At 43.8% G+C, this 27,254-nt stretch overlaps 1 protein-coding gene and 1 pseudogene across 2 annotated transcripts in view; one reads left to right on the forward strand and one right to left on the reverse strand.

Moving 5' to 3' along the window:
• The window catches only part of SLC35F3 (solute carrier family 35 member F3), a 409,744-nt gene that overhangs the window by 333,548 nt on the left and 48,942 nt on the right, over positions 1-27,254 (forward strand). The window lies entirely within an intron of this gene.
• On the reverse strand, positions 6,621-7,503 carry LOC145532391 (zinc finger protein 42 homolog; annotated as a pseudogene).

The raw sequence follows: 27,254 nt of genomic DNA on the forward strand, positions 1-27,254 counted from the left end.
TGGGGACTAGAGATGCTCTGAGAAAGAGACTTGCAAAGGCAGAGGGAAAACCTGGGAGTTAGCGGTGGGAGTTGGGGAAGATTCCGTTCTGATGAGAGTGAGGACTAGGGATGTTTAAAAGGGGAATTTTTAAAAGAAGGATGTCCAAGAGAACTGGAAGAATTTTAAAGGGAAGCACACATTTCTAGAGAGAATTTTAACTCTTAGAATAATGTTTCCTATGCAAAATAAGTTCTCTCTTCTGCCTCCTTTGTGAAACCTTAAGTAAAATTTATCCTGCTTCCCAGGTGGCACAGTAGTAAAGAATCCGCTGCCAATGCAGGAGATGCAGGAGACATGGATTCGATCCCCGGGTCAGGAAAATTCCCTGGAAGAGGAAATGGTGACCCACTCCAGTATTCTTGCCTGGAAAATCCCATGGACAGAGGGACCTGGCGGGCTACAGTCCATAGGGTCACAAAGAGTCGGACAAGACTGTTGCAATTTAGCACATCCTGCTTAATCCTCCGTTCTGGGCTCTGTCGCTCTGGGAAGGGGCAAGAATCCAGAGCTTGAGGTGAGTCTTGGACCCAACATTAACCCTGGGGACTCGTGCCCCGCCCTGAGATCGAGAGCTTCCATCCTGACAACCCTAGGGGGCTCAGGGGCTCAACGATGAAGTGAGGATTGGTTAGGTTGATGACGTTAAAATTAAGAGTATCTTGGGACTTCCTTGGGAGTCCACTGGTTAAGAATCCTTCTTCCAGTGCAGGGGGCACAGGTTCGATCCCTGATTGGGGAACTAAGACCCCACCGTAGGCTACATGTTGTGCCAAAAAAGAAAAAAAAAAATCAAGAATATCTTTCAGAAAAAGGCACCATACATTGGGGGAAAATATTAGCAATGCAAATTACTGACAAAGAGTTAATATCCTGAGGGCCACCAGCCATGATCCTCTCTGAGCGCTCCCCGACCCCAGGGAGCCCTGCACTGTCTCCTCAAGGACTTCACTCAAGCAGCTGCCTTTACTCCCTCCTACTCATCATTGTTTACCTCTTGGTAGAACATTGCCATCACCTAACTAAGAATTTGTGAAATATCCTTGCCCCAGGGCAATAGAGAAAAGTTCACTTGCAGAGCAGTCTTTATTGGTTGTCTCCCTTTCTCTCTTAACCCCACAATCACCGAGAAGCCCTGATCAGAGCAGATGTGCCAAGTCCAGAGTCATTCTCAGTTGCGTTCTTCCCCTCACATGGTCACACCTCCCTTCTGGAAACACTTTCTTCCCCTGACTCCTGGGACCCCACACTCTCTGTGTCACCTCCAGTCCTTCCTGGCTCTTCCTCCCTCCTCCTCCCTGACCTCTGAACTGTCCGGGGTCTCCAAGCGCTGCCCTCTGCCTTTGACTCCCGATTCTGCGCCTCTGCTCTTGGTTTCTTTTCTTCCTAGAGGTCTCTCTGCCTGTATCTGCAAAGCTCAGTCAGGCGTCTACTCAGATGTCCCTCTTCCAGTGAGGCTTTTCCTAATCCTAGAGCTCAGCACTCCCTCTCTCTGTCTCTGCTCTCTTTTCTCCACAGTACTTAAGGGCATCTAGTCCACTCTTTATTTACATGAGTCTTTGCTTGTGTCCTCTCTCTTTTAGGGTGTATGTTGGCTTTGTTCACTGTCATAACCCAGAACCTAGAATTATACCTTTCAGAGAATAGGCATTTGATTTGTGTGTTGGGGGATCAGGTGTCGGGGGCAGTTTATTTTGCCTTCAAGTTTGAAAGATGTTTTTACTGGATGTAGAATTTTTTTCTTTCAGTATCTTAAAGATGTCTCTCCAGGGACCCCCCCTGGTGGTCCAGTGGTTAAGACTCTACACCTCTACCCACAGGGGGCACAGGTTCTATCCCTGGTCAGGAAACTAAGATCCTGCATGCTGCACCGGATGGCAAAAAGAAAAACAAACAGGAGGTCTGTCAAAGTTAGACAGACCTTTGTTTGAGGCTCAAGCTCCACTATGTATGAGCTGTCCTAATTTGGCAGTTTATTTAATCTCTCCAAGTAATAGTGTTTTCATTGGTAACTTGAGTGGAAGCCAAGTTTCAGAAAGTACTGACTTCAGGTACTTCAGGAAGTACTGACTTCAGAGAGTAAGATATCAAGGTCAAAGTTAGGTTTCTAAAGCACTTTGCAAGGAGTAAACCACACAACAATTTGCAAGGAGTGAACCATGCAGCAAATCGCAAGAAGTGAACCACACTACAAATTGCAGGAAGTGAACCAGGCAACAAAATGCAAGGAGTAAACCACACAACAAATTGCAAGGAGTGAACCAACAACAAACTGCAAGGAGTGAACCAACAACAAATTGCAAGGAGTGAACCAGGCAACAAATTGCAAGGAGTAAACCACGCAACAAATTGCAAGGAGTAAACTACATAACAAATTGGAAGAAGTGAACCAGGCAACAAATTGCAAGGAGTAAACCACGCAACAAATGCCAGTCCCTTGCTCCCCTTTACAGGACAGCTAGGCAAAGCAGAGCGGGGAAAAAACATGGAAATTCCATGTTCTCAGAGGAGATCACTCTCTCACTGGTTTATATCCAGAGAAGTACCAAAAAAAAAGAGTCTCTCCAGTATCTTTTGGTTTGCATAGTTTCTGACAAGAAGTCTGATATAATTCCTGTCTATGTTGTTTCTCTCTTTTTTACATTTTTATTGGAATATAGTTGATTTGCAGGCTTCCCAGGTGGTGCTATTGGTAAAGAACCTGCCTGCCAATGCAGGGTATGCAAGAAACTCAGGTTTGATCCCTGGATGGGGAAGATCCCCTGGATGAGCATGGCAACTTGCTCCAGTATTCTTGCCTGGAGAATCCTGTGGATAGAGGAGCCTAGGGGGCAGTGGTCCAAGGGACAGCAAAGATTCGGACATGACTGAAGCAACTGAGCATGCACGCAGGGATAGTTGATGAGCAATGTTGTGTTGCTTTTTTTTAATTGTAGTTAAATATCCATGACATCAGGTTTACCATCATAACCATTTTTGACTGTATAATTCAGTGGTATTAAGTACTTGACTCTGTTGTACAACTATCACCACCATCCATCTCCAAAACTATTTCATCTTCCCAAACTGAAACTCTGTCTGCATTAAGTAACAGTATCCCTTTTCCCCTCCCCTCAGGCCCCTGGGAGCCACTGCTATACTCTCTGTTTCTATGTATTTGATTATTCTAGGGACCTCGTACAGTATTTGTCTTTTTGTGACTGACATTTCTCTTAGAATTATGCCTCCTATGTCACTAATATTATGCCTCCTAGCTCTATGCATAATAGTCCTCAAGATTCATCATACTGTATTCTGTGTCAGAATCTCCTTCCTTTTTGAAGTTGAGTAATATTCCATTTTGTGCTGATACCACATTTTGGTTATGTATTCATCCATTAATGGACACTTGGATTGCTTCCATGTCTTGGCTATTGTGAATAATGCTGTTCTGAACATGGCTGTACAAATACCTCTTGGAGTCTCTGTTTCAGTTCTTTCTTATATACCCAGAAGTGGAATTGCTGAATCATATGATAATTCTACTTTAATTTTTTTGTTTTGCATTGCAGCGGCCACACCAATTTACATTCCACAAAAGTGCACAAGGATTCCAGTTTCTTCACATCAGCATCAATGTTTATTATTTTCTGTGTTTTTTTTTAAAAAAAATTTTATTTTAGCCCTTGTAATGGATGTAAGGTGATATCTCATTATGGTTTTGGTTTGCATTGCTCTAATGATTATTGATTTTGAACATCTTTTCATATGCTTGTTGGCCATCTTATTTCATCTTTGGAGAAACATCCATTCAAGTCCTTTGCTTATTTTTTAATCAGGTTATTTGGTCTTTTTTTTGTTGCTGTTGAGCTGTAGGAGTTTTGTTTATACATTCTGGACATTAACCCACTATTATCAAATAAATGATTTGCAAATATTTTTTCCCATTCTGTAGGTGGCCTTTTCATGCTATTGATTGTGTCCTTTGACCTAAGAAGTTTTAAATTTTGATGTAATCCAATTTATCTACATTTGCTTTTGTTAACACTTTTGGTGTCACATCCAAGAAATCGTTGCCAAATCCAATGTCAGGAGGCTTTTTTTACTCTGTTTTCTTCTAAGAGTTGTATAGTTTTAGGTCTTATGTTTAAGTCTTTTATCCATTTTGCATTCATTTTTGTATATAGTGCAAGGTAAGGATCCATATTCATTCTTTTGCATGTTGTTTACTGTCATTGGTTGTTGAAGAAACTGTCATTTCCCCTACTGAATGGTCTTGGCACCCTTGTTGAAAATCACTGGACTATATATGTGAGGATTTATTTCTGGGCTGTCTGTTCTATTTCATTGTTTTCTTTGTTCTTATGCCAGTACCACACTGTTTTGATTATTGTAGCTTTGTACTATACTCTGACATTAAGAATCAATTTTGCTCTTCTTTTTCAAGATAGTTTTGGCTATTTGTCATCCTTTAAGATTCTGTATGAATGTTAAGGTGGATTTTTTTTTTCTATTTCTGGGTATCTAGTTTTTAATCAAATTTTAAGATATTTAAATATCTTGCTTATTATAAAAAAATATAATACAAAAATGGGCAAAGGATTTAACCTGCATGCCATGGAAGAGAAAACCTGTTGGCCAATAAATATATGAAATGCTCAACTTCCTTTAGTGATCTGGGAACTTTACATTAAGACCTATGGGAGATGCCTTTTGTGCCCACCAGGCTGGCAAAAATTAACAAATCAGACAGTGCCATGTGCAATATCTAGAGCTTGTACTCATCAGTAGAAGTCTAAGTTGGTACTATCCCATTTAAAAACAGTTCATAGCAACCACAAAGTCTGTAATAACAAAATACCAGAAAACAACCCAAATACCCCTGTGTGTGTGTGTGTGTGTGTTATTCACTCAGTTATGTCCAACTCCTTGCAACCCCATAAACTGTAGCCCACCAGGATCCTCTGTCCATGAGATTTCCCAGGCAAGAATACTGGAGTGGGGAGCCATTTCCTTCTCCAGGGACCTTCCTGAACCAGGGATCGAGCCCAGGTCTCCTGCAATGCAGGCAGATTCTTTACCTCCTGAGCCACCAAGAAGCCCAAATACCCCTGTAGCAACATGGAAATAATTTGTGTTATACACACACAATAGAATGTCATAGTGCAGTGACAATGAATGAAACTCAGCAGTAGGCATCTCTAAGGATGACATTCTGGAACATAGTGTTAGGAGAAAAAGAAAAAAAGCAAGTCACAGAAGAAGATAGTCAGTGTAATTCCATTGATGCAAGGTTTAAAGCATACAAAGTTAAACTACATATTGATTAGTGGTGTATATATGTAGTATAAAGAAATATATAGGGAAGATAAGCCCAGGATAGCAGTACTTTGTTGGGGGAAAGGAGGAAAAAGAAGGACATATTGTCTTAGTTCTTTTGGGGTGAGATTATTTCCTTTTATTTTAAAATATCTGGAGAAGGAAATGGCAGCCCACTCCAGTGTTCTTGCCTGGAGAATCCCATGGACAGAGGAGCCTGGTGGGCTACCGTCCACGGAGTTGCAAAGAGTTGGACATGACTGAGCACACGGGCACATTTTAAAATATCTAAAATGGATTCAAATGTATTGATACTATCAAATAACCATTTACAGCTACTATATGATTTCAATATGGTTTGATACAATGATAAAAAGTAAACTGATTAAATGTCATATTTAACTTAAAGTTCAGCTACTCATTCATTTATTGACAATTCAATGCAAACTTTGCATTCTCTAGGATTATGTGCGTATGCTCTATCATGGCTGACTCTTTGCAACCCCATGACTGTAGCCCACCAGGCTCCTCTGTCTGTGGGATCTCCCAAGCAAGAATACTGGAGTGGGTTGCCATTTCCTACTCCAGGGGATCTTCCCGATCTGGGGTTTGAACCCGAGTCTCCTACATTGACAGGATTCTTTCCACTGTGCCACCTGGAATTATCACATGTATTAAGAAGTATATTCCTAAAAGGAAAAAGCTAAACAATTGGAAACTGCGAACGTAAAAAGCAAAGTTAATTTTGTTTTTATAGTATGAGACATTAATGCCCATATCCAAAAATGTAATTTATAATAACTAGAGATTCTGTTTTTGAAGTTCACTACTGACCTTACTATTAGAAGCACACTGTAATTTTATACACAGAGTTCTAAAATATTATCACAGACTATAGGAGCATCTTAGTAACATTTAAAAATATATATAAGGTGGCTATATTGATTTAAAAATTATTTCCTGAAACAATAATCAATGAGGCATATGAGGCATATTTGTCTCCAATCACTCTTTTGTTAATATGCTTATCCTGTTTAAGGGTTTCCCTGGTAGCTCAGATGGTAAAGAATCCACCTGCAGTGCAGGAAACACAGGTTCAATCCCCGACTCTGGAAGATCCCCTGGAGGAGGGCATGGCAATGCACTCCAGAACTCTTGCCTGGAGAATCCCATGGACAGAGGAGTCTGGCGGGCTGCAGTCCACGGGAGTTGCAAAGAGTTGAATATGACTGAGCAACTAAGCACGCATGTTATCCTGTTGGAGGATTATTTTCCATCTTCTTTCACTGACTCACTTTAGCTTTTGCATGAGTTAAGAGGTGAACTTTCATGTTATTTGATTGAATAAACTTGCATCAGCCTTCAAACAGACACACAAAAGGTTTCTTCCCAGTACATGTGTACACAGATTGGACAGGGAAAAACGTTTTCCCGCACCCTTCAAGAGTACATGTAAATGGCTTCACTTCAGTATGAACCAGAAAATGGCTTTTTAGTTTTGTGCTCTCCTTGAAGGCTTTCCCACATTCTGCACATACATGATCTCAGGGACTGTGAACTCAGAGATGCTTTCTCAGGAATGCTCTATTCTTGAACTCTCTTAATGTATCCATTGTGAAGACAATTATTTTTCTGGAGCATCGTATTCTTTATTTGTGCTTGACTTCATTCTAGTATGTTCTGTGAGCTGTTTAGGATCTGGAAAGTCAGCACTGGGTATTCCTCCAGGAGGAAGCTTCTTGCCTGTTTTGTACTCAGAAAACTCAAGAAGTGGATTCTGTCCAACAATCTGTTGAGGAAGTTCTTATTTTGCCTTTTTTTTCATGTATTCCAAGGAACATTCAAGAAGTGAGCTTGCCATAAGAACCTGTTGAGAAAGCTCTTGTTTCAGTCCTTCTCTCAGACAAAGGACTTAAGAAGTGAGTCTTCTTCCGTGATAGGTTTAGAAAACTCACTTCTTATTATGCATTCTGTGTAAGAGTCAGAGAAGGAATCCTCTTCAGCAACCTGAAAACTAGTCTCATAGAACACATCCTCATCACATAAGGTCCACGTTGTATCAGTAGGTTCCTGCTGGGCTGGTGGTAACTTGTCCACACTGACAGCTCTTCTACCCAGGCCTTTCTGGCCAAGTGTCTTTTCACTTTTCTTCAATCTCTGGTTCATGGCATCCTGCTAGTTCCCTCTTATAAGGTTTGCACCATGTTAGAGCAGTCACTTCCAGGCAGGAGCTCTCTGCCTGAGTTGTCTTCAGCTAGCACCCATGCTCCTGTGATGCTCTATATCTCCTATTTCAGTTCCTTTCAAAGATAAGACATAGAAGAAACTGCTAGTCATGCTCCTGACAGAGGGTTGAAATCAACCCCGCTTTACCTGGAAATGTTCTAGATCTTAAGCTGATTGTTGAGCATCTTTTTGTTTTGCTTGATATATGATATAAATGTTTGCTTCTTCACATCTAATGTTAAATTACTTTATGCTTTAAAGAACTAGAATCCCGCTGTGAAAAAAAAAAAATGGATAGAGCTACATACCAGAAGGGGCTTCCAGGTGACACTAGTTAGTAAAGAACTGGCTTGTCAGTGCAGGAGACGTAACAGACACAGGTTCAATCCCTGGGTCAGGAAGATCGCCAGGAGGAGGACATGGCAACGCATTGCCTGGAGAATCCTGTGGACAGAGGAGCCTCACAGGCTACAATCCATAGTGTTGCAGAGTAGGACACGACTGAAGCGACTTAGCACCCACACATTTGACAGAACTGTTCCCTGGTATAAAACTGTGAACAGGAGTAGTCCGATTCTCCTACCCTGCCTACAACTGGTTAGCGCTCTTTTAGAGGAGATCCTCGAAGTCGTGATCTCTGAGAGGCAACATTTGGAGAGGATCCTACAAAGTAGGAGGAAACCAGAATGGAACAGAATAGATCCACCAGATCTACCAGGTGGCACGTTCTTCAGTGACCCCATAGTCAAGTGCAGTGCTGGCCCAGGTTGACTACACAGAATTCTCTCTCTTTTTAACTTGTTATTTTATATTGGAGTGTAGCCGATTAACAATGTTGTCATTGTTTTGGGTAGACAGGAAAAGGACTCAGCCATACATATACGTGTATCCATTCTCCCCCAAACTCCCATCCAGGCTGCCACATGACATTGAACAGAGTTCCCAGTGCTACACAGTAGGTCTTTGCTGGTTTTACATTTTAAATATAGCAGTGTGTACAGATCGATCCCAAACTCCCTATCTCTTCCCATCATCCTTCCCTGCTGGCAACCATAAGCTCGTTCTCTAAGTCTGGGGGTCTGTTCCTGTTTTGTATCTCCCCTTCTTTATCTGACTTTCTTCACTCAGTATGACAGTCTCTAGGCCCATCTGTGTTGCTGCATACCATTCTGCCTTGAGTCCCTCCAGCCTTATTTGTCCCAACCCCCACACATCTCTCCAGGGCTGCCATGCTGCCCTTGACATGCCTGGCACAATCTGGTAAGCGTCAGAGCATAGCATCCCTAACCTTCAATTCTTTAAGTGTAAAAACCCTATGCCCATTTTCACTTATGCTCTAGGACAAATTGAATAACAAGTGTTGTTTTGGTATTTTAAATCCCAGTTAATGTGCCTGCGTGCTCAGTCACTTCAGTCATATCTGACTCTTTGCGATCCCGTGGACTGTAGCCTACCAGGCTCCTCTCTCCATGGGATTCTCCAGGCAAGAATGCTGGAGTGGGTTGCCATGCCCTCCTTCAGGGGATCTTCCCCACCCAGGGATAGAACCCACATCTCCTGTGCCTCCTGCATTGCAGGTGGATTCTTCATGCCTGAGCCACCAGGGAAGCACAATTAATGTGTAAGACCTCCCAATGAATATCTTTATTTTTATGTATGGACATGTTTCAGTTCCTTTTGGTTGTGCAGACTTTGGGGCACCCCTCAACTCATACCGATCCAAGAAGCCATCTCACAGGCCTTGTGCTTCTGCCACTGAGTCAGAAAACCACCCTGAGGAGGAGGCTTCCTTGGCAGTCCAGCAACAAGGCTCAGACGGCAGAAAGTTTATTTGGAAGCAATAGCCTGTGTACTCTTTGGTTTCTTTATACCATTGGAATTTTATTGTGAAATTTAAAATTTAATAAAGTTTAAACCATAAACTTCCTAAAATAGTAGGAACTACTTGTAAATTTACTAATCGTAGGAACTACTTGTAACTTGTAAATTTAAAGGTGTGGAGAAATATGAGTTGATTTAATCCATTGAGTGACTCTGGTACTCACCACCAGAAGACAGAGTTTCTTTTTCTTTTGTTTTTTTGCTTGCCTGTGCTGGGTCTTCGATATGGTACATAAGCCTTCTCCAGTTGGGGCATGCAGGCTTCTCTTGTTGCAGAGCACAAGCCCTTTGAGCTTGGGCTCAGGAGTTGTGATGCATGAGCTTAGTTGCTCCGTGGCACATGGGATCTTCCCGGACCAGGCATTGTCTCCTGCATTGATAGGCAGACTCTCAATCACTGGACCACCAGTGAAGTCCGCTGGGGTAGATTTTCGATCTGAGCTTATCTCTCCTATTGGGCAGAAGTCCTGGACAGACACAGGGCTGAGAAGGCAACTTCTATTTACTATCATGTACAGACCACTAACATGGTTTCCCTGGTGGCTCAGACAGGGAAAGAATAGGTGAAGAATCTGCCTGCAATGTGGAAGACCAAGTTCCGTCCCTGGGTAGGGAAGATCCCCTGGAGAAGGGAATGACAGCCCACTCCAGTATTCTTGTCTGGAGAATTCCATGGACAGAGGAGCCTGGCGGGCTGCAGTCCATGTGGTCACAACTGAGCGACTAACATTTTCACAGACCACCAACAGTTGATGAGTTATTCTTTATTCTTTACAGATAGTTTAAAAAAAAAAGTTCTTGAAATACTTGTGGAACTCTTGTGAAGACAATCAGTACAGAAACTGAAAATATCTAGAGTCTGGTCTTCTTGATGAATAGATTCATTCCTGGAATTATTAGTAAATAATAATTACCTTCTGTGACTCAGAGCTTCTTCCTTTTGCAACATAGAAATCATACTTCCTTTTTTTTTTTTTATTCTACAGGTGTGTGCGAGGTCCTTTGAGAGCCCTAAAAATGCTATAAAATTTAAAGCATATTCTTTTAAATAAAATCTGACTAAAGCAAAAATCTCATTCAGCAGAGATTTGAGTCTCAAGCTTCATCATAGCATTAATAGACTTTGCTTGCAAAGAAAGACTAAAATATCACCAATGAATTGATCTGATGTCATCATCCCAGTGAATAATGATAATGCCTTGACCTTCAATTAATTTGGGGATTGAGCTCTCCTTAATAAGCATGTTTGGACCACAAGCAAAGAAAGGGTGAGACTCATTGTATTTAAAGATCATGGGCTGGTCATCTTGTTGGAATATTCTGAAACTGTGTATACTTGCCAGAGTATGAAAAGTAGGATGATAGAAGAGCAGTGGGGGACTTCCCTGGTGGAATAGTGGATCAGAATCCACCTGCCAGTGCAGGGGACATGGGTTCGATCCTTGGGCTGGGGACCAAAATCCCACATGCCACAGGGCAACTAAGCCCATGTGCCACAACTACTGAGCCTATGTGCCCTAGCGCCTGTGCTCTGCAAAAGGAGAAGCCACCACAACAAGAAGCCTGTGTGTTGCATCAAAGATCCAGCACAGCCAAAAATAGATTAAAAAAAAAAAGTAGATCTCTATCAATGAAACTTTTTTAAAAAGATAGGAAATAGGACATAAGGGTTCTAGAAGCAGAATAACTCACGTCAGCCATGGACCGCAGGATCAGGAAGGTTAAGAAGTTGCACATCAAGGACATCTTTAATATGTCCTTTCTATACCTTGGCTTCCTTGGGGTCCAGACTGTTAAGGATCTGCCTGCAATGCAGGAGACCCAGGTTCCATCCCTGGGTAGGGAAGATCCCCTGGAGAAGGAAATTACAACCCGCTCCAGTATTCCTGCCTAGAAAATTCTATGGACAGAAGAGACTGGCGGGCTACAGTCCATGGGGTCAAAGGAGTCAGACACAACCGAGTGCGTCTAACACTTTCAGAGTGACTAAAATTTCACTTTAGCATAACTAGTGGAGAAGGCAATGGCACCCCACTCCAGTACTCTTGCCTGGAAAATCCCATGAACGGAGGAACCTGGTAGGCTGCAGTCCATGGGGTCGCTGGGAGTCAGACACGACTGAGCGACTTCACTTTGACTTTTCCCTTTCATGCACTGAAGAAGGAAATGGCAACCCACTCCAGTATTCTTGCCTGGAGAATCCCAGGGATGGCGGAGCCTGGTGGGCTGCCGTCCATGGGGTCGCACAGAGTCGGACACGACTGAAGTGACTTAGCAGCACCAGCAGCAGCAGCTGCTGGAGCACTGTTCTACCTGTGACCTCTTTATTTGTCCTCCCTTGCATTTGAGTCTGTCCTGAGACAGCAGGAAGGTGGGCTGAGCGTGGGGTGCAAGCATTGGCCAATCCAATCACCATCAGATGGGCTGTGAAGGAAGTCAGGAGATGGATGTAAAGTCGGACTTGGTGCTCTTAAGGGCTCTTCCACCCCCTGAGAGTATGTGTCCTGTGACTTCATCAGAGCTTTATTGTTCTTTCTGAAGATATGTAAAAGCAGTGTTAAATCTTTCTTAAATCCCACCCATTTTCCTATCCTTCCCCCACCTCCATTGTCATGGTGACCATTGCTATGTAGATTTGCTTTCCCAATGAAACATTGCCTAGTTCCATGTGCTGTCTCAGTGGGACCTGATTGTCTGCCCCTGTCTGTTGTTTTTCGTGCCCGGTGGCTGCTTCTCATTCTACTAGTTTGGACAGCAGAGGCACCACTAGTGAGTCACAGGGATCAGCATGGTACGAGAAGTGTCAAATGGATTTTGAAGTCTTCAGAGTGTAACGGAAAGTGGGGTCTGGCTGCTTGCCGCTCAAAAAGCCAATAAAGAGGCAAGATTGCTGAAAAGAAAAATTTGCTTTATTTTGGATGCTGGCAGCCACAGATGGGGAGAGGACAGACTCCAGTCCAAAGGCAGGTTCCCCCCTCCAACAATCAGTGGGCTACAGGTAGGAACAGCATATTCAGCTCTTGATAGTCATCTTGGAATGGGTCATTGGTGACCTGACCAGCATCATCTTGATTGTTTGAAGTACAGTTAATCTTCAGTTCCAGGGTTGATTTGTTTCCTTTTTTTTTTTTTTTTTTTTTGAGGCCAGTTCTCGAAACCGTAGAAGTTTATTTCATGTCTACAGTCTGGTCATCATGTAGTTAACTTCTTCACCTGATGTGGATTTCAGCATCTGCAAAACAGCTCACAGGACATGGCTCAGAATATTTTCTACAGCCCTTGAGAAGGAGCTAGAGGACCTTGACTATGCTTAATGACTAAAGTGTTATTATTTGATCTCTTTGACTATTTTCAGGCTTCCCTGGTGACTCAGCTGGTAAAGAATCCACCTGCAATGCAGGAGACCTGGGTTTGATCCCTGGGTTGGGAAGGTGCCCTGGAGAAGGGAACGGCTACCCACTCCAGTATTCTGACCTGGAGAATTCCACGGACTGTTGGGTCGCAAAGAGTCGGACATGACTGGGCGACTTTCACTTTTACTTGATTGTTTTCCTTTGTTTCTGCATTTTCTCACTTTTCTGATTAAACTTATCTTTGGCTAAGTTTTCCCACAGACAAAAGGCAGGCAGAGGACATGCGGGGATAGGCAGGACCATAAGATCCTGCTCCTTTTCAATAGGATGGTGGCAGCCCCTGGAATTCATTAATGGGAAGTGTCTGAGTCTAGACCACATGGTGTGAAGTGACTGTGGAGTCAGCATTTACCAGAGCTTCTCCTGCTCTTCCTTCAGCGTCTTCTCTGTCCCCCGCCATGTGAACATAGTGTTACCATCTGATACCTCCTGTGCTCTAGACCCCCACCGATATTGGCTCACTCTAGTTGTCCTCTTTTTATCTGTAGGTGAAACTCCCTCCTTCAATGCATTAATTTTTTAAGCTGAAGTATACCCTGGTAGGTATACTTTTACCAGATGGTAAAGAATCTGCCTGCAATGCAGGAGACCCAGGTTCAATCCCTGGGTCGGGAAGATCCCCTGGAAGAGGGCATGGCAACCCACTCCAATATTCTTACCTGGAGAATCCCATGGACAGAGGAGGCTGGCAGACTGCAGTCCGTGGAGTCGCAGAGTCAGACACAACTGAGCAACTCTTTCACTTTCACTTTTATAGTTAATTTATGATGTTTCAGGTGTGTAGAAAGTGGTTTGGTTTTACATATATATATATATATTATATGTATATATATTATATCTAGAGAGAGAGTGTATACACACACACACACACACACACATATAGTGTTCTTTTTCAAGTTCTTTTCCATTGTAGGTTATTACAAGATATTGAATATAGTTCCCTTTGCTGTATCTGTTGTTGTTTATGTTTTATATTTAGTAATGTGTATCTGTTAATCCCAAATTCCTAATTTATCCCTCCCACCCTTTCCCCTTTGGGAACTGCAAGTTTATCTTCTATGTCTGTGAATCTATTTCTGTTCATAAATATGTTCATTTGCATCATTTTTTAGATTCCACATATAAGTGATATCATATATTTGTCTTTCTCTGACATTTCACTAAGCCTGATATTCGCTAGGTCCATCCATGTTGCTGCAAATGGCTTTATTTCATTCTTTTAATGGCTAAGAAATACTCCATTGTAGACATGTGCCACATCTTCTTTATCCGTTCATCTGTCGATGGACTTGTAGGTTGCCTCCATGTCTTGGCTGTTGTAAGTTGTGCTGCTGTGAACATTGGGCGCATGTTTCTTTTCAAATTGGAGTTTTCATCTTTCCCAGGTATATGCCCAAGAGTGAGATCAATGCATTGATTTTTATTTGACTCATTCCCGAAGCCAAACATCTGACTTCCGACATATCTTTACACATTTTTTCTACCCTTTGCATAGATGGTTGCATATCAAAGTGTGAGGGTCTGGAATCAGGTAGCAATGGGTCTGGGGAATACTTGAAAGAACCTGTGGGACCTTGGTGAAGGATGGCAAACTGATGAAATGAAATCTGGAGCAGCTGGAGATCTGGGGAAAATAAATAGCAGTCTGGGAAGTTCCCCCTAGCCCAGGGGTGCCAGGAAACGGCTCTGGGGGGTTTCCAAGTCAAGGAAAAGTGTAGACTGACCAGTAGGACAGTTTTTGAACCTTTCTTTCTCATCACATACCACTTAGTAACATTGGTGTACCAAGTAGGCCATTCTCTAGGATATAGTATTTTGGTTAAAAATTTATTTGTATGCATTTAAGTCTGCCGTAAAAAATTATATATATATATATATATATATATATATATATATATATATATATATATAGTAATTCCCCTACATACAAACCTTCAAGTTGCAAATTTTCAAAGATGTGAATGTATGTTGAGATATCCAGTCACTTAAGTCAGTTCACATGTCTGGCGTACTTTTTCACATGCGTGCTTCCTCTACCAATGGTTGTGCTTTTGTCTATTTTACTGTACAGTACTATATAGAGTACAGGAGTAAGCATCTTTATTTCTAGCCCAGGGTGTCCGAAAGCAAGCATAAATGCAGCAATGATGTACCAGGTACTTTTCAAGGTACTGTACTGTAAGGTTTAAACTGTTTTCTTTTTTTTGTTTGTTTTTGCTTTTTATGTATTATTTGTGTGAAAAGTATTATAAACCTAATTCAGTAATTACTATATAGCCGATTGTGTTAGTTGGGTACCTAGGCTAACTTTGTTGTACTTACGAACAAGCTGGACTTACAGATGTGCTGTTGGAATGAACCTCATTGGTATGTAGGGGACTTGCTGTAGAGATGAAATAAGCAACTTATGAAATAGCTCAACACTTAAACTAGTTGGCAGTAAAATTCTGATTGTTTTCAGGAGAATATTTTTTCTAATTAAAAGTATCTTGTTGGAATTTTGGTCCTGTTATGAGAGGCAAAAATCTTAATAAAGGCTTAATATGAACTATGACACATAGAGGCATGGGTGAAGGATCAGGAAAATGGGGATAGACACAGCAAAAGACATGGTCTGGTATTTCTGGGGAAATTATGTTTCACTTAGAACAACTACACATGACATGTTAAAAAAGAACCCAAGAAACTTCAAAGAGACAGCACATAATCAGCTGCCAAGTGGGGGAGCTAGGCAGTCATTTCAGGAGCGGGGCCATGGGTGTGAACCAGCCCAGGTGGAGGCGTGAGAGCTCGGTGCTCCCTGCTGACTGAGAGCCCGTGCTCCCTGCTGACTGAGAGCCCGGTGCTCCCTGCTGACTGAGAGCCCGTGCTGCCTGCTGACTGAGAGCCCGTGCTCCCTGCTGAGAGCCCGGTGCTCCCTGCTGACTGAGAGCCCGTGCTCCCTGCTGACTGAGAGCCCGTGCTCCCTGCTGACTGAGAGCCCGGTGCTCCCTGCTGACTGAGAGCCCGGTGCTCCCTGCTGACTGAGAGCCCGGTGCTCCCTGCTGACTGAGAGCCCGTGCTCCCTGCTGACTGAGAGCCCGGTGCTCCCTGCTGACTGCCAGTGGCGCCCTGCTCTGCACATCTCCTAACCAGCGGTGAGGAGCCACCCCGGCAGAGGCAGGTGTGATGGTATAGACAGTGTTCTCAGAGGAGGAGGAACTCCCTCGCCAGTGGCTTTGCCTCAAGTCATCATCTATCCTGTCCTCACAGACGTTCACCTTCAGTGCTGCAGATGGAAGACCGAGAATTCTGCATTTCACATCTCCTTAGTTCAGTAAGATTCCAATTGCATTACCCTGCACTTCTCATTTTATGTCATTCCTAGTTAAGGGGACACAGATGCTTTATTCAATATTGTGGAGATAGATGGGTGTTTAAAATGCCTATGAACGTTAAATGTATATACATGTACACATACATAGGTACATGGATATATATATAGATATATGTAGGTGGTAGATAGATGGAAGGATGGATGGACGGTTAGATGGACTGATATATGTGGTACATATATATCTGAGTATGTGTATATACATTTATGGGCTTCCCTGGTGGCTCAGATGGTAAAGAATCCATCTGCAATGTGGGAGACCTGGGTTTGATCCCTGGGTTGGCAAGATCCCCTGGAGCATGGCAACCCACTCCAGTATTCTTGCCTGGAAAATCCTCATGGACAGAGGAGCCTGGCAGGCTACAGTCCATGGGGTGGCAAAGAGTCAGGTACAACTGAGCAACTAAGCACAGCACAGCACAACATGTACATTTGTATATGCGTGTGTACTCAGTGTGACCCCATGGACTATATCCCACCAGGCTCCTCTGCCCATGGGTTTTCCCAAGCAAGAATATTGGAGTGGGTTGCCATTTCCTTCTCCAGGGGATCTTCCTGACCAAGGGATCAAATCCATATCTCCTGTGTCTCCTACATTGGCAGGCACATTCTTTACTGCTGAGCCACCAGGGAAGCCCCAGAGATAGAGAGATATACACACAAAAGATAATGGTGATACGTAACACTGATTCAGCATTTGCTATGTGCCACATGCTCTTCTCAGCACTGTGCCTCTACTAAATATTATAAACCTGGTCGGAGCCCCTACTAGGGAAGTAGTGACGTGATTCTCCTCGTTTTCCATGTGAGGCTGAGGCGCTGGTGGGTTTCATCACTCACCTACCCCAGACGCACATCTATGAAATGAAGAGTCAGAATCTCCTTAGAGGCCTCAGCTCAGAACCCAAGCTTACGTAGGAATTGCCTCCCCGAGGCAGCGCGGGGGGATGGCTACTGGGAGACCTGGTCATGGTCACTGACTTAGCATTTCTTTACTCCTTCTTCACAGCCAATGAGTGGAATATTTTTATACAGCAGGAATCAGTGACAATCCACATACAGATGGTCTAAGTCTCGTCTATTTCAGAAACACTGAAACACAACGTGTATTCAAGGTTCTCTGGCACAACATGGCCTTGGACTGGAGCTAAGCCCTCCAAGCCTGTCTTTTTTCATCTACCCTGAGACACGACCACCAGAATCTGCGTGCTCAGAGCAGAGCCTCAGGGCAGAGGAGACAGTGGGTGGTGGGGTCCTGGGGGTGGTGCCAGGAGCCCCCCAGCATCTCTGTGGATCTGTGTCCACTTTGCCTGAGGGACATTACACATAGACTGACATCACAGCCTATAGTATGTGCTCTCTAAACAACTCAGTGGGCACCTCCATGAAGGCAGGGACCCTTCCTGTTGACCTAAATACATCATTAGGTCCTAGCCCAGGGCCTGAGTTGGGAGAACCCTAACCCTAACCTGAGATAGGAGATCACTAGAAACACAGTGGGCATGCGCGCAAGACCATGTGGAAAGAACCCTAGGCCATATCAGTGGTAACTGTCCTCCTGGTAGACTTTTTCTCGAGACAGGTTGCTTTCTGTGGCTCTGTTTCTATTTTATAATGATCTGCAGGCCTGGAGGAAACAAAAAAAAGTGTCATACAGAATAGTAGGTAGGAATTACGCTTGAATTAAAAATGAAAAATGAGGACAAATCTTGCTTTGGATGTTAGTGGACTCCAGCGCAGGCCTTGTTATAAATAATACTTGGTGCCCACAAAGGCTGACATCTGGCCATTTACCACCAACAACCATGGTGAAGGCAGGTGGGGAGTACAAAGGGGCCCATGTGGAACAGCCAGGGCAGCTTCGGGGCATCTTGCCACCAGGGACTTAAAATAGCCATTTCTCAGTTGCTTAGGAGGAAAAGGAGAAAGGCCAGAGCCATTCTCATAGGGACCATGCCTCCTTCTCTGACATCACCTGGGAGGAGGGTGGGAGGTCTTTACAAAATCCATCATCATACACAGTCCAGCAAGAGGAACCTCAGTCCAACTGACGGGATGCCATGGCTGGGAGGGTTCGTATATGGGGGCATAACCACAATACTTGTGCATGTTGGGGGCGGTATCTTCTCAGGAAAGAGGAGGTAACTAAGCATAAACTTGAAAGTGATCCCTTGTTATAAAAAAAAAAGCCCTGTTCAGTGCAGTAATGAATCCCACATAGTGGCCTTATACCACCCCTGGATCCAGAACTTGGTCCAAACGCCACCCACTACGGCGGCAGAGGGAGAAACAGACAGAAGAGCCTGAGTTGGGGATTTTCTTTTTTTTTTTTTTTACTAAATATGTATTTATCTGGCTGCACCAGATCTTACTTGCAGCATGCAGGATGAACTTAGTTGTGGTGTGGAGTATCTAGTTCCCTGACTAGAGATGGAACCCTGGCCCCCTGCATTGGAAGCATGAAGTCTTAGCCACTGGACCACCAGGGAAGTCCCTGGCTTGGAGCTTTGCTTTCCCCTGATCTTTACTGGCTTTTCTGTAATTTTGAGCAAATCACTCAGTCCTCCTTTTATCCAGCTGCCACATCTGCAAAGTGGGAGGAGATTCCTAACAACTGCCTTGTTTCTTTTCTGCTTTATCTTGTGATCGTTGATTTATTCAACCACTTCCTTGTTCTCCTTCTCCTTGCCCCCAGTTTTATTAAGATATTATTGACACATAACTTACTTGTTTCTTCAGCAAACATTATTGAGGATTTCAGTTGTACCAAGACCTGTCCCAACCGTTAGTGATAGCATAGCCAGCAAGACCCACTGCCTGTTCTCAGGGGGCGTGCGTTCTTGGGAAGGCAACAGGCAGTGAACACATACATGCACGCACATTCATATACAGGTGCACACACACGCACATATGTATGTGCTCGAATAAGTGCAAGCATATATGACATATATAAAGATGCGTGTGTGCACATATAGTATATATATTAATGCAGTTTCAAATGATGTGGGTCCTCTGAAGAAAATTATTTTAAAAGACTCTGGTCTGATGAGAAGCATAAAAGTGAGTAAGACCAAAGCAGTAGGATGTGATGGGGAGCCAGGGATGCAAGTGAGGGAAATACATTGCCTCGATGGCTGTGAGAAGGAGCTCGGGTTTTTTCTTTCATTTTGATTATTAATTGGTTGGTTTGTTCATTGTTTGCCTGCCCACTTGAGTGTCACCTTTAGGAGAGCCTTTGTCTATCTGGTCACCACTTTATCTCCACTGACTAGAGTAATTCCTGCTATGTAGTGGGTGCTAATTTTGCTATTGTTAAGTGAATAAATGAATGTATAATGTATTCATATTTGTATACTATCAAGATATACATATTGATGACTTGCTTTTTTCACTTAATGATATATCTTATGGCTCTTTCTTTTTTACTAGTTAGTTTTTATTGCAGTATACTTTACAATGTTGTGTTAGCTTCTTCTGCACAGCAAAATGCATCAGCCATATGTATACATATATCCCCTCCCTTTTGGATTTCCTTCCCATTCAGGTCACCACAGTGCATTAAGTAGAGTTCTCTGTGCTATACAGATGTTCTCATCAATTGTCTATTTTATACATACTATCAATAGTGTATGGGCTTCCCAGGTGGTGCTAGTGGTAAAGAACCTACCTGCCAATGCAGGAGATGTAAAAGACACTGGTTCGATCCCTGCAGAGACACAGGTTTGATCCCTGGGTCGAGAAGATCCCCTGGAGGAGGGCATGGCAACCCACTGCAGTATTCTTGCCTGGAGAATCCCATGAACAGAGGAGCCTGGTGGGCCACGGTCCATAGGATTGCAGGGAGTCGAACACGATTGAAGTGATTTAGCATGCACGTACATCAATTGTGTATACGGAGCTCACATTTTATTAGAGCTTTGGTGTGGAGGGAGGGGGTTGCTGACATGAGGCTGTGGGAAGAGGAGGGGTTGCGGAGCTCTGTGTGACCTTGTCAGCCTTTCATAGCATGTTACTTTAGAGACCCTATCTCTAATCCCATTCCCTGTTTTAATGATGGGGAAATAAAATCCAAGTCATTTCAGCATTCCTGGGAGCCATCCAGCCTCCACACTCCCATTAGGGTTCTTTCATTGCACACTCCTTTGCTCCTCTGGGAATGGCTGGTTCATCCCCACTCCTACCGCACGCTCCTCAAGCCACCAGCCAGTCTGCTCTCCCCTGCTTAGGTTCCCTCCACCCCTATGGCCACCAGCTTCCTGAGCTGTAGAGCCCCATGCTGAGGGTGCCCAGTGCTGCTCCCCGCAGTGGACCCAGCCCATCTTCCCGCTGGGGTAAACAGAGGCCTCTCAGCCAGCTGCATTCCCCAGACAGGTGTTAAGTGGCAGAGAGTTCTCTTCATTGCCCTGCCCCAGCAGCTGCTGCAGCACCCCCCACCACCACCACCATGTTCCAGGAATCCCTCCCCAAGGGAATCTGGAGGTGCTGACAAAGCCACTAAGCTCCTGGGGTGACCTGGGCAAAAAGAGGAAACTGGCAAAGTGATGACAGTCCTGCTTTCATTTGCAAGAGAAAAGCTGCTTCAGGCAGGCATGTTTCTGGAAAGTCTTTAGGAACCTCATGCTTTTCAAGGGAACACTTTGGGGGAGTGTGTCCTTTTAAGGAAGTGGGAGGGTCTCAAAATATGACAAGTGGTCCGCCTGCAGCACATCACTTGGGAGCTTGTTAAGATGCAGAGTCTGAGAACTGGATTCCACAAACCACAAATAAAGAAGAGTTCACATACAGCCCCTGAAGATTCTGAATGCCACAAGGAAAATCAAAGGTCCCGCAAGCAGCAACTGAGACCCAGTACAGCCAAAAAAAAAAAAAAAAAAACCTTTAAAAAAGCAACAACAAAATATGATTCCCAACAAAAGTCCCAGATCTTGAAGGGTATGTTGATTCTGTTCATCATGGTCCTTGTGGCCTATGCTGAGTCACAGGGATTGATCACAGTAGGTGTGTAGAGATGCTAGTGCATCTAGAAGAGTGATGGGAATTCTGCACTAGACAGACAGGATCTCTGTGTGGCCTGGGGTCTATTCACTGCCCCTTGAAATTTTGCATGAAGAGGGATGGTGATGCATCTAAAATATGAAGGTCCCCAAGCAGAGCACTGTCAGGAGAACTCCCTGCCATGGAGGATATGCCCTGACTGCCCTGTCCAGCAAGTCCCCCACTCAGCACCCATTTACTAACTACTGCATGCTTGGAATATGGCTAATTTGACCAATATACTGAAGGTTTAGTTTTCTTACATTGTATTAATTTATATCAAAAAAACACAAAAAAACTTGTGGTTTAGCCGTATTGTACAGTCTAGCTTTAGGAAGAATTTTAAATGCTTAACTTGAAAAGGCTAGAAGAAGGGTATCTCTTCAGTGTTTTCAAATATGTTGAGATGCTGTCGTGGACAGAGTGGTCACACTTTTACTATTTTTAAAGTTGCTTTAGAGGGCAAAATTAGAAGTCTTCAAGAAGGCTGGACATGACTTTTAATGACTGAATATAGTGAAAACAGTGGAGTCTGATTTCTTTTTTTATTATTTTTAATTTTTATTGAAGTATGGTGGATTTATAATGTGTTCATTTCGGCCTTACAGCAAAGTGATTCATTTATATATATATTCATTTATATATATGAATATATTTAAATAGTTTAAATATATTCATATATATTCATTTTTATATATTTATATATATATATATATATATATATATATATATACACACACATATGGCTTCCCCAGTGGTTCAACTGGTAAAGAACTTTCCTGCCAGTGCAGGAAATACAAGAGACATGGGTTCAATCCCTGGGTCAGGAAGATCCCCTGGAGAAGGAAATGGCTACCCACTCCAGTATTCTTGCCTGGAAAATTCCATGAACAGAGGATTCTGGCAGGCTACAGTCCATGGGGTCGCAAAGAGTTGGACCCAACTGTGCACACACACAATGTATACATATGCATGTGTGTGTGTGTATATTCCTTTTCATATTTTCTCCGTTATGGTTTATCACAAGGTATTGAATATAGTTCCCTATGCTATTCAGTAGGACCTTGTTATTTATTTTATTTAGTAACTTGTTTCTGCTAATCCTGGAGCCTAATTTCTTTTTTTTTTTTAATAAATTTATTTATTTTAGTTGGGGGCTAATTACTTTACAATATTGTAGTAGTTTTTGCCATACATTGACATGAATCAGCCATGGGTTTACATGTGTTCCCCATCCTGAACCCCCCTCCCACCTCCCTCCCCATCCCATCCCTCTGGGTCATCCCATTGCCCCAGCCCTGAGCATTTGTCTCATGCATCGAACATGGAATGGTGTTCTGTTTCACATATGATAATATACATGTTTCAATGCTATTGTCCCAAAACGTCCCACCCTCACCTTCTCCCTCAGAGTCCATAAGACTGTTCTATGCATCTGTGTCTCTTATTCTATCTCACATATAGGGTTATCGTTACCATCTTTCAAATTCCATATATATGCACTAGTATACTGTATTGGTGTTTTTCTTTCTGGCTTACTTCACTCTGTATAATGGTGGAGCCTAATTTCTTGAGTTCAAATCCTGCTCCACCACTTCATAGACTGTGGCTCCCATAAGCAAGAGCTGTGAATGTTAACACTATGTTGTTGCTATACAAAGACACAATAAAGACAGATTGTCTCAGTCTTGGAGCTGTGCAGCAATGGATCGGCCTTCCTCTCGGCTCCCAGAGCTTCTGGGACTCTAGCAAGTGCTGCTGGAGGTAAAAGAGGGTAGGATGAGAGGCAAGTCACCCCAGATGTCCCTTAAGAGCAGTGATACTTACGGCTGAAAAGGTCTAAGAGCAGCCACAGGTGGGGACCTATCCAGGTGGAATTCTCCAAGGTGGGAGCAGGTGCCAGCAGAGAAGAGTCTGGGAGGAGATGTGCAGAAACAGAGGAGTAACTCAGCATTGTTGGCAAGGATGTTGGTGCCTCCAGCAGAAGAGATCCTGGGATCTTGATGGGCAAATCTACAGATAGCAATTTGAGCAAACTTCAGGAGATAGTGAAGGACAGGGGAACTGGCTAGCTGCAGTTCATTGGGTCACAAAGAGTCCAGCACCACTTAGCAACTAAACAACAACAACAACAGATAGCACTAAACCAAGGCCAGAAAGCTATAGGAATAAACAAAGTCCTACTGTATAGCATAGAACTTTATTCAATGGGTTGTCTATGTGTTCAGTTGCTAAGTCATGTCTGACTCTCTGCGACCCCATGGACTACAGCATGCCAGGCTTCCCTGTCCTCCACTATTTCCCAGAGTTTGCTCAAATGCATGTCCATTGAGTCAGTGATGCTGTCTAACCATCTCATCCTCTGCCACCTTTTTCCCCTTTTGCCCTCAATCTTTCCCAGCATCAGAGTCAGCTCTTCACACCAGGTGGCCAAAGTATTGGAGCTTCAGCATCAGTCCTTCCAATGAATATTCAGGGTTGATTTCCTTTAGGATTGGCTGGTTTGATCTCCGTGCAGTCCAAGGGACTAAGAGTCTTCTCGCACACCACAGTTCAAAAGCATCAGTTCTTCGGTGCTCAGGGATGGAGGAGCCTGGTAGCCTGCGGTCCATGGGGTCGCGAAGAGTCGGACATGACTGAGCGACTTCACTTTGAATTTTCACTTTCACGCACTGGAGAAGGAAATGGCAACCCACTCCACTGTTCTTGCCTGGAGAATCCCAGGGATGGGGGAGCCTGGTGGGCTGCCGTCTATGGGGTCGCACAAAGTCGGACACGACTGAAGCAACTTAGCAGACTTCTTTATGGTCCAACTCTCACATCCGTACATGACTTTCTACCATTAGAGAGGTATCATCTGCATATACTATATTCACTATCCTGTGATAAATGCAAAAGAATATATGTATGTATAACTGAGTCACCTTGCTATACAGTAGAAATTAGTACAATGTAAATCAGTTATACTTCAATACATTCAAAAAAAAACAACAACAAAGAGATAGGAGAGTAATTTGGACCTGAATTCCCAGGACTGGGGACCCAAAAAGAAAGTCACCTGCTTTCTCAACAATTGAGGAATTAAAGAAGATGCCTCCAATGTGATACGGAGGAGATGGTGGTAAAGATGAACCATCAGGAAGAATAGATCCTGCCTAAGACCTGGTCAAAGGAGGAGCTTGGGCATAAAACTAGAGACTTTTGGAAGAAATTTTCAGTCAAGTTAAGTTGATTTGTGTTGCATGACATGCACCATGTACCCAAATCTGTACATGTACCATGTACCAAATCTGTTTGGTGCACTTAAATACATGGGGATTTCAAAGGCATTTTTAATAGTCACCCGTGGGTCTCCATACTGCGGTCAGGGCTGGGCAGAAGAAGAAAGCCCTCTATGCCAGGATCTTGGTCTCTGTAGGAGGACTGTCTTGTCCCTGTGGATGAGGGTCGTGGTGGGGCCAGTGGGCAGAAAAGTCAGCAAAGCAGAGATGAGACTCCTTCCCGTATAGTTTGGAGGCTTTTTGAAGCACAGTTTCAGATGTTGTTGTCTGATTAGGGAGCTTTAGAGCAAAGGCAGCTCACCCAACAGCTTCGTTCTGTTTTGTTGTGATTTTGTAGAGAGAAGAGAAGGTTGGGTGAGACACTGAACGTGCAGGCAAGGACTTTGTGCTTTAACAAGAATTTTTAGGCAAAGGGCAGGTCCCTTATACCCAGACACATAGGACCTCTCAGCTGAATTTACGTCAGTCCTGCGTTAAGTAGGAAATGTCTATGCTTAGGGCCCTTTGATACCCTTCTAAATTACCATCTTTGGCCTGGGTTTGTGTTCTTGCCTGAAGCCTTATAAATGCTGATCTCACTTTTCTAAAGAGGAAACAACAGAGGGTCTCCTCTCATCCTCCTGAAGCCCCTTCATTGTAGATTCCTCTTATTCTTTTCATCAAGTGATCGTGGCCTCCTAAAACAGACAGCGGTAGACCCTGCCTAGGAATTAGGACAAACAAGATTTATGGTTCTAAACTGGGTTTCTGGAAGGCAGAGACACTGAAGCATGAGAGCAGGAATAGCTGAGAAAGGAGTTATCAACTCTAAAAGGTGGATGCTACATCGTTTAGGAAAGAGGGAACCAAAGCTAGAATGTTGTTGTTTGGGTATCTTTCTCCCAAGATAACTTTATGCAGACTTGCTTAAACTCATGTGGTTTTTAAAAATATTTATTTATTTATTTGGTTGCATCGGGTCTTAATTGTAGCACGCGAGATCTTTGTTGCAGCACTCGGGCTTCTCTAGTTGCAGCTCACAGGCTTCTCTCTAGCTGTGGTGCACGGACTTAGATGACTCATGGCATGTGGGATCTTAGTTCCCTGACCAGGGATCGAACCCACATCCCCTGCATTGGAAAGCAGGTTCTTAACCACTGGACCACCAAGAAAGTCCCGACTCTTGTGGCTTTTAAAAAGAAATGGGAAGACAGAGAGAAGAGGAGCAGGGGGCTTCCAGCTTTCAAGTTCCTGTTAGGCTGGAGGCCTGAGAGCCAAGTGGGCAGGCGGGGCCAGCAGGTCCCAGCAGAGTGGTCGTGGTGTGCCCAGAGACCACAGGCAGGGCAGGATGGGGGGCAGAGCGTAGGATCAGGAATGTCCAGGAGCCCAACACGGAAGTGCCGGTGGGCAGGAGATGGGGGAAAGCTACTCGTGGAGTGGGCCTTGGGGTCAGCTTCCCTTACAAGCTAGGTCTAGAACAGGAAAAAAAAAAGTTATAGCCAAAGACAGTCTCCTGATTGAGAATGACAGACTACAAATTCTAATTTGGGAATTAGTTGCACTTACAGTTGTATCACCAGAGGTTGGCTTTGCTCCATTATGTAAGTATGCAATGGATGTGTATCTTGCAGCGTGTGAGTTAGACTTTCCTGGATTTGCTGGCATGTCGGGCACCATTACCCAGGTCATCCTTGCTTCATTAATGGTGTCCGGCAATGGGCCCATTAACTGGCTTAGTGGTTCTTGTGGCTGCAGAGGTCTGCTCCTCACCCAGCTCTGATCACCAGGGGCAGGAAAGAGCCCCACCTTTATCCACGAGGGGCCATTTTCCTTAATAGAACACCTTAGCATCTCAAGGCAAAAAATCTTCATTTTCCCGTGCACTATTTAAAAAACACATTTATTTATTTATTTGGCTGCTCCAGGTCTTAGTTGCAGCACACAGAATCTTTAGTTGCAGCATGTGGGATCTATTTCCCTGACCAAGGATCAGACCCGGACCCCCTGCATTGGGAGTGCAGAGTCTTAGCCACTGGACCACCAGCGAAGTTCCTTCCCATGTTCTCTTAGTGGAGATGGTTCCTGCTTCATTTTCGACTCAAGGCTTCACCCCAAATAAGGATGCCCACTACATCGCTGTGGGTAACAAATGGACTCCCTCCTAGACAGCCCACACTTTATCTCCTTGTTCCTGTTCACCACCTACTTTCAGATGTCTGAGCATGTTTGCAATACGGAGGGGCTATAATTAGAATAAGCCAATGGCTGTGTTTTAACCCTTCTACTGAGATTTCATCCTTAAATGAACTGAAACTCACTTTGCCAATCTGTTTATTGCAGGCCAGTGGAGGGAAGAATAACTAGGGATGCCCTGAGGCCAGGAAGTCACAGCACAGTATTTACTGAGCCCCCGTGCTTTCTGAGAGGGGAGAGCGTGGAACAGGAAAATGACTGAGTAGTACTGAATTAGACAGACAGGAAGCAGGGTGACTGGACCCTAGATAGCCTGGCTAACTCTCCCTAGGCCAGGAGAGTCCCTTGACTTTGCTTGCTATTATCAACAGCGCCATTTCTCAAACAACTCCCCAGTTGCCAGCAGAGTGCCTAGCACACATACCTACTATGTCATTTCTACTGCATAGTCATCCTAAGAGGTAAGTATTATGGCCATATCCTCTTTAAAGACCCTGAGCCTCAGAGAGTTTGAATAACTTGTCAGGTATCACAGGC

The sequence above is a fragment of the Giraffa tippelskirchi genome, chromosome 2, assembly GCF_054371585.1.
Source record: "Giraffa tippelskirchi isolate mGirTip1 chromosome 2, T2T-mGirTip1v1.2.pri, whole genome shotgun sequence".
Taxonomy (NCBI): domain Eukaryota; kingdom Metazoa; phylum Chordata; class Mammalia; order Artiodactyla; family Giraffidae; genus Giraffa; species Giraffa tippelskirchi.